This window comes from Marmota marmota, unplaced genomic scaffold, assembly GCF_001458135.2.
Source record: "Marmota marmota marmota unplaced genomic scaffold, marMar, whole genome shotgun sequence".
Lineage (NCBI taxonomy): Eukaryota > Metazoa > Chordata > Mammalia > Rodentia > Sciuridae > Marmota > Marmota marmota.
In genome coordinates this window covers 25,687,975-25,700,637 of record NW_026000249.1, presented here as the reverse complement: position 1 = coordinate 25,700,637, position 12,663 = coordinate 25,687,975, and the positions used below count along the sequence as shown (strand labels likewise).

At 41.2% G+C, this 12,663-nt stretch overlaps 1 protein-coding gene across 1 annotated transcript in view; it reads right to left on the bottom strand.

Annotated features, from left to right (window-relative positions):
- Positions 1-8,424, bottom strand: part of Sytl5 (synaptotagmin like 5) — a 224,669-nt gene extending 216,245 nt beyond the window's left edge. Inside the window, exon 1 of the mRNA XM_048796389.1 lies at positions 8,171-8,424. The gene's annotated coding sequence lies outside the window, so the exon portion shown is untranslated. The remainder of the gene's footprint in view (positions 1-8,170) is intronic.
- Positions 8,425-12,663: the final 4,239 nt, after the last annotated feature.

The window sequence follows — 12,663 nt, the reverse complement described above, 5'->3', positions numbered from 1 at the left end:
ATCCTCCTGTCTCAGCCTCCTGAGTTGCTGGGATTACAAGCATGCACCACTGCACCTAGCTGTATTGTCATCTTTGTACACCAAAGGTAATATGCTGCGTCATCATATAAGGGACACAAAAGTATAAGCAAGTGCCAAAGTTTTACCAGTAGAGTTTAATTCAAGGGTACACAGTCTTTTGTGTGTGTGTGGGGGGGGGGGTGTGCTGGGAATTGAACCCAGGGCCTTGTGCATGCAAGGCAAGCACTCTATCAGTTGAGCTATATCCCCAGCTCCCAAGGTTACACAGTCTTAACCAGGGTTCTCCTGGAATACAGAGCCTGAGACAAAGGTTTGCAAGTCAGGAAGTGATTCCAGGGAATAGGAGTAGGAAATTGGGAAAAGGGAAGAGGAAGAGAAAAATCAATATAGGAGTATATTTTTTAGTTTGCTCCAACTGTAGAAAACTAGGACTTAATCTTGCCTACACCCTCTGAGAATCTCATAGAAACAAGCCAAAGCTCAGATTAACTGATCTTATCAGCATCCCTGAATTTATCAGGCTTCAGGGTGCTGGGTGCTGACTCACACCCACAACACACCTGTTTCAAGCCAGAGTGGTGGCCTAGTAATTTACAAAATGCAGTTAAGAATTATCTGGCCGAATATGGAAGAAAGGAAAAATCTATTTCCAGCTCCCATCCCTTATTAGCAAAGCACTGGCTCCTGGGCCTTTAACTTCCTCAAATTTCATAATGCACATGTGTGAGCATTGTAGTCTTCCAATAGGCCTCCATGTTGAAACGTCAAAGAAGTCCTTGGGTGGAAAAGTGAGATATTCACTGTGAGGCTCAGGCAAGGTGCTCTTGGGTTACACAAACATGAAACTGGTTACTGGACCAATGGCTTGACTAAACGGTAAATTATAAGAATGTGCAGTAAGGCACACATGGTGTCCAGTAGACATAATAAATGTCAGAGATGGAACTTAAACATGTGTATCTATCACAGTTGAAATATTTGGGTTTGGGAACATAGTGTGGAAACACTGTCCATTGCCTACCCAATAACTATCCCTACATTCCCTCTCTGCTAACAGAATCACAATTAATCCTGTAGTGGACAAAGAGTTCTAGATTAGAGCTGACACAGTAGCTCCGAAGTGCCCCCAAGGCCCAGATTTCTTCTTCTACCTTACTGTTCCAACATTTTCAATGCTACCTTACATCCAGTAGGTCATCCCATGGTCCAAGATGGCTGCAGGTATCATGCATGCATTGCAGACTAGCAAAACAAAGCAGAGAGGATCAAAAGGACTTCCTCCCAACCAAGTCAACTCCCTTTAATCAACCTTCCTAGAAGCACCAATCCAACACATTTATCTCACTCTGGCAAGACTCTGTCCGAGGTTCACACCTGGGTGCAAGAGATGGTGCATAACATAGACTATTTGACAAATGCACCACTACCAGGAATAAACTGTCCCTAAGGCAGAAAGTGAGAATGGATACTGGATGGCAACTGAAAGTCTCTATCATAGTAGCCATCTGAGTTGGAGCAAGTTTTTAACCTACTTATCAGTTTTCTGACTTGTAAAATGAAAACAACATTAATTCACAAAGCTAATATAACTAAATGAGATGATACAAATAAAATTGCACGGTTCCTGGTATGCAGAAAATGCTTAATAAATGCTAGCTGGTTTGAATCCACTTTAGTGAGTCATCAGCATCAGGATCTGGCATCAAGCCAAAGCTCAGATTAACTGATCTTATCAGCATCCCTGAATTTATCAGGCTTCAGGGTGCTGGGTGCTGACTCACACCCACAACACGCCTAAGTGTTTCAAGCCAGAATGGTGGTTTAGTAATTTACAATGAAAAATATAACTGTCGGGCAGACCAGACACCCTGACCAGGTTATCCTCTCCCTGAAGGCAATGAACATGTGGCATCATAAGGTTGATTACTTAGCATGAAATCAGAAGAAACAGATTTTGTTACACAATTCAAATGTTCAATGGCATCGGGCTGTGATAACCTGTGATAGCCTTTACAACTGCGCTTGTCTGGTGGGTCAGATGCTCAGGAGAAAAACATGACAGGTTACCTCTTCCCCTGGCCAGGGCTATAAGGTGCACTATCAGTTGCTGGCAAAACCCACCCAGATTGTGGGAAAGCCTCTAGGATCGACTCAAAACTCCATGGCATCACTAAATCTATTCTGCACAGAGGCCCTGTGGCATAACTTCACGAAAAGTTGTAAGTAAGGGAAGTACTTTAGCAAGATTCATTCTTTAATCCAGTACCAGAGTAAATGGGGTATCAAGAGACCTGATTATATCTTTGCTTGAAATATTTATTGGATTATGAATTCAATATATTTTTATGTTTAAAATGGAAATATTCTAGAGATATATAATAAAATATATAATATATAAAATATAAAGATAAAATATCTCATAGATATAACAGAATATTAATAATGATTAAAAACAACATAAAAAGCTGGGAGCGGTGGTGCATACCTATAATCCCAGCAGAGGTAGAGGCAGGAGGATCACAAGTTCAAAACCAGCCTTAGCAAAAGCGAGGCACTAAACAACTCAGTGAGACCCTGTCTCTAAATAAAATACAAAATAGGGCTGGGGATGTGGCTCAGTTGAGTGTCCCTGAATTCAATCCCTAGTACTCACCACCACCCCCCCCCCAAAAAAAAAAAAAAAAACTTAAAATGCTTTAAGTTGAGTAAGTAGAAAAATGTAACATATCTACATATATGCATGTGTGAATATATACATAAATGCTATATATGTGTATATATGCATAAATATACATATATATGTATGTGTATATATATACATATATATGTATATATATGGTGGCTAATAACATCCACAGATGTGAATTTTACTAGTTTAACACTCAAAGAGCAAGCAACATGTTTTCCTCATCTCCAGTTGTTTGGGAGAGGGGATACCATCTGATGTAGTTCATTATGGGTCTCCTGTGGAAATAACAATGTGATTAAATGAGAAATAATTTAAAATCAGCATGCTCTGAGAAATTTCCAGTGCCCCTTGTGATATACAATATCTAGAGTAGTTAATCCTTTTTAAAAATCAGATATGGGAAGCTTTCAACCAGTTTCATAAAATCATCTTTGAGCTAGGAGAAGAGCAAGCTGCAGATTAGCTCTGTGATTGAAGAATAAACATGAATAGAGACAAATGGGGTGGTATGTAGCCTCTGTATTCATCCATCTATATTTGTGTAAGAGGTTAAAAGAAATCCCAATACTGTATTTTTCTCCCATTTCCTCATCCTCTGTCCTATGGGCAGAAAAAGTAATTGAGCTTGGCAAAAGAAAAATGTGATACCATCAGCAATTAGGATAGCAAACATACAATGATATGTATAATGACCTTGACTTGTCCAATACCACAAAGTGTCAAAATGTCAGAGATATGTGACTTGCAAACTATCATCCCTACTCCATCAACAACAATATCACCTGGAAACTTATTAGAAATGCAAATTCTTGCCGGGCACCAGGATGCATGTTTATAATCCCAGTGGCTCCGGAGGCTGAGGCAGGAAGATTGCGAGTTCAAAGCCAGCCTCAGCAAAAGCAACTCAGTGAGACTCTGTAGATAAAATACAAAATAGGGCTGGGGATATGGCTTAGGGGTCAAGTGCCTGAGTTCAGTCTGCGGTACACACACACACACACACACCAAAAAAAAAAAAAAGAAGGAAGGAAGAAAGAAATTCTTGGACTCTACCCCAAACCTATAGGATCAGAAATTCTGAGACCAGACGCCAGCAAACTGCTTCTAGCAATTTCTCCATGGTGATTTCAATGCCTGTCAAAGTTTGAGAACCACTGATCTAGATAGACTAGGTTACCTAAAGTGCAATCTGTGAATGCATTAGCAGCACTGGAAACTTGTTAAAACTGCAGATTCTCACCTTGACTTACTAAATGAGAATCTGAATTTGAACAAGAATTCCAGGTGACCTGTATGCACAATAAAGATAGAGGAGTGCCATACTTAACCAATAGTTCCTGTTATGTGCTGAATTGTGTCCCCCGGATTTATATGTTGAATCCCAAACCCCCAGGACCTCAGAATGTGACTGTATTTGAAGACAGGACATTTAAAGAGGTGACTAAGTGAAAATAAAATCATTAGGGTGGGCCCTAATCCAATATAACAAGTGTCCTTATAAGAAAAGGAGGTCAGAACACAGACATGTACAGAGGAAGGATCTTGTGAGGACACAAACAGAAGGTGGCCACATACAAGCCAAGGAGAAGGACCTCAGAAGAAACCAACCCTGATGACACCTTGACCTTGGGCTTCCAATCTTCTCAACTCTAAGGAAATAAATTTCTGTTCTTTAAGTCGTCTAATCTATGGCACTTTGTATGGTAATCTTGGCCAATTAATAGTTTCCAAACTCAAGGGCATATTGGAATCATCTAGGGGGTTTTTAAAATATTGATACCTGAGTCTTATTCCCAGAGGTTCCAATTTAAGTGGTATGAGAATCGACCCATAAATCTGGATTTTTAAAAGCCTTCCAAGTGATCTTTAATGTGTAACAAAGTTTGAAAACCACTGATAATCTCTACCAATCTCTTGACTGGTAAGAAATCTAAGACATAGGACCCTGCAACTGTTAAATTTCAATCTCTTGACATTTGCTTATCTGATCTCCCACCATTATGTTCCCAAACCTGGCTCTTCCTATAAATATTTGAGGACTTCTACTTGCAAAGAGAAAGTTAAGAATCAAAGCTGGCAATTACATATACTTTTTTCATATATCAACTTTCTCATTTGTTTGGGGTTTTTATTTTGTTGTGTTGTGCTAGGGATCACCTTGAACCTTTATTTCTTTGGTGATACATCTTCCATAGTACAGGTATAGAGAATGCCCCCAAAGAAAATCTATTGACCTACATTGTCAGTACCCATTATTTCCCTTTAGGTTCTTCTTGCCACCGCCCCCCCCACACACACACAAACACACCCGTTAAGTTGCTCTCAAGGTTCTTAGGATCCAAATTAATGACTCTTAAATTCTATAAACCAGCATGCCAGGACATAGGTGCCGAACCATTTATTTATTGTTAATCCCTTGCCACCTTTTCCATGCCCCTGTGAAGTTTTGAGCTCCCAAACTCAATAGTCCACTCACAAAACAACAATTTACTAAATGCTTAATCTGTTCCAAGTTCTGACTAATACTTAACAAAATGGAAACTGTATGAGAATGTGTGTGTGTGTGTATGTGTGTGTGTAGTTTCTAAAAGTTAACACACAATATTAATTTGTTTTGCATTACCATAATGAAATACCTGAGGCTGGGTAATTTTACAAGGAAAATAATTTTATAAGGAAATTTGTAATCTTATAAAGAAATTTAGCTTACAGTTATGGAGGTTCAAGGGCAGGCATCTGGTAATGACCTTTTTATTGGCAGCATCCTAAGGTGGCAAGAGACAGGCAAGGAGTGCACGCACATATGTGTGCTGTGGTATCTGTCATCTTATAAAGCCACCTGGAGTTAATCATGGGGGCTCTATCCCAATGACTATCTAATCCTAACCACTTTCCAAAGGGCCCATCCCTAAACACCATAGTCAGATTAAGTTTTTACCCTCTTAACATCACACAGTGATAATTAAATTTCAACACATGAAGCCTTAGGGGACATATTTAAACTCTGTCCAAACCATAGCACACACTCCACAAAAGTGATGATCTGACCTTAAAATACTATACACTTTAGTGGAAAATCTGGATGTGCTTTTGCTACCTTGATTAATATTCAATATTTTTTGTGGTCTAATCATTGATACAATCACAGATTCAAATAGAACCTATTTTCAAGACAGTCTTTTTGGTTAGCTTTCTAGCCATCTCCAACTTCCCTCTCTCTGACCACCTTTTCCACTGTAGAAGTTGAAAAGCCTGCTACTTTCCCAGCCTCCCTTGCCACTAAGAGCAGCTATGTGACCCAGATCTGGTCAATAAGATAAAAGGGAAACTCTGTTAAGGAACTTTGGGGAAACATTTCTTCTCTGATAAAAGTTGCATGAGGGGAAATACTCTGGCTTTTCTACGCTCTCTTTCTTATCTTTTTCTTTTTAACTTAATAACAGATTTTGTTTGTTTTTGTTTTTGTTTTTTTACTTATGTTTCCTGTCTTTGATGTGGGTGAAGACATAATGTCTGGAGCTGTTGGAGCCATTTTGAAACCATGAGGATAAGGCACTGACCCAGAACCCTAACACTATGGGACCATAATGATCACCTGCTGTCCAACTTCTCTGTTTATTAAAAACCCTTTTGGTTCATGTTTTATTACTTTCAGCAAAGTCACAATACTTTCACAATTAATATACAGATGTTGGAAAACTCTCATTTATTTAGAACACTGTAGTCTGAGGATCCACACTTTGAGTACCATTGAATTAAAAGGATTATCTTTTAGAAATGAAAAAGAAATCTTGCCCAGATGGTATTCAAGGAATAGTAAACCTGGTCTGGACTGCCAAATTTATTTATTCATTCATTCATTTTTCAACAGACCTCCTACTTCATTAGGTTCCAATAATATAAATATGAATAAGACCTAACCCCCCCCAAAGAAATTTTGCTATTCTGAGCAAAATTAATGTGTAAACAAAGAGGAGCAAGATGGTAAGAGCTATGACATAGGTATGCAGAGAAGAGAAGCTGTGACATTAGTGAAGTGGGAAACGTAACTCATTTAGGAGAGTCTCCTGGGGAAGGCATTGCAAGAGGATAAGCAAAGATTCCAGTTAACTCTAAAGAACTCTCCCTGTGACCTGACTAAAAGTCTAAAGTTTCATTAATTTTCTTCCCAGGACGGGGAAGGGTATTTTCTATGATCACAGACCAGATGACAGTTCAGAAAGAGCAATTTATGATCAGGGACTAATCAACTGCCAGAAAAGATTCCCTTGCCCATCTTTCTCCCACAAAGCAGGATAAAGACATGTTTTATTTGGTGGTAGTGGAGCAGGGGGGGGGGGCTATTTCCCTCTCATATCAGCAGGGATATTTTCTAGAACAGAATAATTCTGTGTTGTGAATTAAAACCACCTGTTAACATTGCAGCAGACCAAACAATATTGATTATAAAGCAATCAGTTGTCAACATGAGCCCAAAATTCACATATTCTAGGAGGTTCTCTCTGCTGTTACTTTTAAGCAACACACACACACACAACAATTAATGACTATTTAATGGTCAAAGAAACACTACTGTTTAAGGACAGGGATAGGGGAAAATACCTCCTCCCCACATTGATTTTCCTCAAATCAGTTAGTGTTAGCAACACACACACACACACACACACACACACATACACTGGTAGAGGAAAAACTAACATGTAGCTTTGCATTGTTTAGTCCTTAGAAGACACAGAATAGGTTATCATTGATATTTCTTGTAAGGGAAATAATAGGTTTTGAAGCATTTCTGAAATAGAAAAATAAATAAATAAGACCAGCAGTAGTCTCCTAACATTTTCCTGAAATGTAATACGTTACAAATAAAATATTCAATCGAGTCCTTGAATGAATTGTTTCAACATTATCCTGGCATTCGCGTGGATAGTGTCCCTGATAACATTTAGATTCTATCAATGGTGACGAGATAGGTATGCAACAACTGCAGTTACCTTCCAGCCCTGGCATGTGCTGAGCTGGGGAGGGCTCTTCCAAGATCCCAACTCGGGCCACAGTAAAACATCTGCCTCCTCGCCGAGAATGAAGAAACCGCCCTGGCAAAGGATCCCAGCTCAGCCCTGGAGCTCTCCGGTCCCCACCTTTAAGAATCACCCAGCAAGAAAGTGGGGGAGGAGGGAAACACAAAACAAATCAAACATTCCTAGCCCCATAAACGTCGCATCTGAACATTTGAAGGTACCCGGGAAATTAAGAATATGGCTCCGGAGTTTGGTTTGTCTGGGGTCTGAGCATGAATTTGATATTCTCTGTTGCGTTTTTAAAATCTAACTTTCTGTCTCCGATGGAGAGAATCAGACCGAGGAAGCAAAGGCACAGAACACAGGCTGGAAGACCCTCCTCCGCGCTGTCCCCCTCCTCGGAGTCACCCAAACAGGAGGCATCAAAAGAGGAGAAACTTACCTGGCCCTCACCTAGACCGAAAGGCGGCTGGTCCGGCCTCAGGAGGGGAATCGGGGTGCAGCGGGGAGCCACGAAAGCTGGAGCAGAAATGCAGACCCCGGGAGGAAGGCGAAGTCCCGCTCCTAACCCAGGAGAGCGAAGTGACTCACACGCTCTGCGCCCGCCTCTCGGCTCCCTGTGCCCCTCTCCTTCCCGCCCCCAGCAGGTACCGGGACGAGCGCAGGGAGGCGGTCTCCCGTCGCCCCGATCCACAGGGCTCACTGCCCGACGCCCCCAGGCGGCGGCGCCAGAGCCGCGCCAGGCACAGCCAGCCCTTCCAAGAGCAAGGTAGACCTTCCCATCTTCTAAGGTCTTCTTTGATTTCTCTTCTTAGGGTTCTAAAGTTTTCATTATATAGGTCTTCCATGTCTTCCATTAAGTTGATTTTCAAGTATCATTTTTTTTTTTTGAGGTTATTGTGAATGGGGTAGTTTTCCTCATTTTTTCTCAGAGGCTTTGTGACTGATAAACAGAAATGCCTTTGATTTATAGGTGTTGATTTTATATCCTGCTGCTTTGCTGAATTCATTTACTAGTTCTAGAAGTTTTCTGGTGGAGTTTTTTTGGTTATTCTAGGTATAAAATCATATCGTCAGCAANAGGCTCTTCATCTGAAAGCAACACACCTTCCACATGCCATCTACACACGACATTGCCAAGCCCCTCCCTTGGGTCGTGCCAAGCTGGCTCCAGGATGCCCCACTAGCCCCGTACAACCTTCCACTCGCCCCCTACCCCATCCTCGGTGTCCCCCTGGTGTTTGTGTCAGAACCCACCCAGCCCAGAGACAGGGGCAGCCAGCTCCTCAAGATCCCAGGTGTATCTTCTTCTGTAGATGTTTCCTCTCCCCAGATCGTCCCTCTTCCAGGGCCCTACCTTGTAGGGACCTGCTCCCCTTCATGCCCCTTTGGTTATCTGACATGCTTTCCACCTGCCAGCTGGATATGGTGATGTCCAGACCTTTCCATGGTTGGTGTCTACACCCAGAATACCCATATTACCCGCCAGAGCCAAAACACAAGCGACTTGCACCTCCTAGGATCCTCTTTCTTGTGGCAAGGAGACCTGGGATATCCCTGGGTCCTGGAAAAGTGCTATGGGCAAATAATGGGAGCTTGGCACCAAGGGAATCCCTCTAATCTGATTGAAGTGGGAAGAACAGCCAAAGCTCTACCCAAGCTGGGTTGGGTGGTGATGCTTCATGGAGACAGCCAAGGGGCCCTATGGTGTCAGGGTTATAGAAGATGTAATACCTGTAGCAATCAAGGCTGGGCAATTCTGCCTTGGGACCTGGCATTTTCTGGCAGAGGTCATTTTGTTCTGCAGCCCTGCCTGCATCATATCAAAACTGGAACCAAAAGCATGTTCCTTTCCCTTTGATAGGGTGAGAGATTATAGTTTGGAGAGAAAGAAACAAGAATGGGGGAAAAGATGAAGCATTTTGTCCACTTAGGAACAACATTTCAGCTGCCATACTTTCTGTAACTCTGGGAAAAAGATGGGAAGGTTTTGTCTGTTCAGAAAAGTAATCTATCCCCTGGCAACATGCACCCCCTTCTCGGCATCCCATTTGCTTTCTCACCACCATTATAAACCTAGATCTCCCCCAGAATGGGACTCATAGGGACTGTGAGTTTTTCATTTCCACTTCCCAATAGCCCAGCATATGGACTGACATGGTGGAAAATTAAGTTTTATTCAAAACTGAAAGGTCTACTATCCATACTTCCGCCTCCCCTTTCCACCTCTATACTTTCCATCTTTTCCCTTCTCTTTTCCTTTATTTTTCTTCCTCATCTATACCTGTTACTGAATAATACCATTCTTTGGTTTCTGTACCTCTATAATTCTATAAGGTGGCATTACTTTTCCAATTTAGTTTGTTCACTTTTTCCAAAGTCTTCCCTACTCTGCATTCACTCTTGCTGCCCTAGTTTCAAGTTTAATCTCAATGAAATGTGCTCTGGTTTGGATCTTGGGTGTCTGCCAGAGGCCCATGTCTCAAAGGCTTAGTCCCCAGCCTGTGGCACTATTGGGAGGTGATGGAGTGTTTAAAAGGTGGGGCTAAGTGGGAGGTCTTCAGGTCTTTGGGGGCATGATCTCAAATAGGATAGTGAAACCATGGCCTCTTCTTTCTTCTCCTGCAGTTCTTGGCCGTGAACTAAGCATTGTGCTCTGCCACGTGTTTCTGCCATGATGTGCCTGCCTCACCACAGGCCCGCAGAAATAGGGCCAATCAATTTTGGACTGAAACCTCTAAAACCATGAGTCAAAATAAGCCTTTTTTTCCTTTTTTTAAGCTGATTTATCTCAGGTATTTGTTATAGTAACAGAAAGCTAACACAAAGTGCCTTTTTGTTTGTTTGTTTTAAGCTTGGATCAAAATTCTTACCTATTGAAAATCCTATATTCCTTCAGAATTTGTGTATGTGTGTGTGTGTGTGTGTGTGTGACACAATGTGTCCACAAGGCAATCAGCCAGATATTCTATCAAAATCATATCTTTATTCATTCAACTCACATTTACTATGTATCTACTATGTACTGGGTTTATAGACATGAATAAGGCAATTCTGTTTTCAAGAATGCCAAAAACCAGAGTTACACAAGAATGCTATAAAAGAGATGTGTAAAATGCTATAAAAGAGATGTGCTTTGGGAATGAGTAAGAAGCTCACATCTCTTTGTGTGGTAGGTGTGTTTGAAGGGATAGGTCATGACACATTTCACCAGAAGATGATAACTGAACTAAGTCTTGAAAAAATCACTGGGAATCTTCCAGGAAAATAAGAATGGAAGAAATGCATGAAAGATGAATAATTTACTGAATTGTTAATTTGTGCCTCTTTTGTAATGGCATCATTTTAAAAATATGTTCTAATTATACATGACAGCAGAATGCATTTCAATTCATTGTACAGAAATGGAGCACAACCAGTTTCTCTGGTTGTACATGATTAGAGTCACACCACTCGTGCAAATATACATGTAACTAGGATAATGATGTCCATCTCATTCTACCATCTCCCCCCACCCCGTGTCCCCTTCCCTCATCATATTCCCCTCTGCTCAATCCAAAGTTCCTCCATTCTTCCCTTGCCCCCTTCCTGCCCTCACCCCCACCATTATGGATCAGCATACACATTTCAGAGAAAACATTCGGCCTTTGGTTTTTTGGGATTGGCTTATTTTGCTTAGCATGATGTTCTCCAACTCCATCCATTTACCTGCAAATGCCATAATTTTATTCTCTTTTAAGGCTGAGTAATATTCTGTAATGGCATCATTTTAAAGGAAAATAGTGTCTAGAAAAACTCCAGAATCAGAGTTCTCCCTCCTTATTGCTCTAGGAATAATTTGATTGGCTCTGCTGGATCATTGGATCATGGGTCCATCCGTGAAAGAATTAGCATGGCAGGCAAGTAGTGTATTCTGATTGGCTAGCTTGGGTCATGTGCACACCTCTGGGTTTTTCTTTTTCTTCTTCTTCTTCTTTTTTTTTTTTTTCTTTTGAGGGAGGAGGGAAAGGCATGTGTACCTGATAGAAAAGGTATAGTTCCTAAAGGTGAAAATGCCAGGAAAGATGTGGCCAGAAGTAGCATGCCAACTCCATGTATACAAGCATTCTGATATAAAATAATATACCCAACCCTGGAAAATCTCTCATTTTGCAAAATCACACACTAAAACTAAGGCTTATAGAAAAATAAGAGAGTCGGGACAGAACACTCAAAATTTATGCAACTTTATAAGCAGAGCATTAACAAAATTAAAAAATTAATTTAGCAGGTGATGACTTGAACAGCTCAGACACGCTGCTTGGTATGTCTAGAGAATGCCTCAAGGGATATTAAAAATGCAAGAAAGTAACAGAGAGGAAATTGTGGCTTGAGAGAGCTGAGACAATGCAGATGGAAGTGGAACTCTAAAACAGTGCAGTTGCCATTAAAGTGGGCCCAGAAACAAGGGCAATCTGCCTGAGGCAAGAACTATGCAAAGCTGAGGGTTACCTCTTTGAGATGAAGCCCTGAGTGCAGAACTTCACTTTGCATTTTCTTAAAATAAAGCTAAAGGGGCCCCTAACTGCAGCAACCAAGTTGAAGGCTTTTTCCTTCCTCTGACACAGCTGCATTGTTTTGACATTGTTCGCCTACATGCAACTACATATAAACTATTTGTCATAGCAAAAGAAATTGGGTCTATCTATTCATTACATATTTCCAATAATTCATGATCTAATCGTGTCTCATGCTTTAAGATCTCAATGATTTAGCTGGGCGTGGTGGCGCACACCTAGTGGCTTGGGAGGCTGAAGCACGAGGATCACAAGTTCAAAACTAGCCTCAGCAACTTAGTGAGGCCCTAAGCAACTCAGTGAGACCCTGTCTCTAAATAAAATACCAAATAGGGCTGGGGATGTGACTCAGTGGTCAAGTGCCCCTGAGTTCAATCCC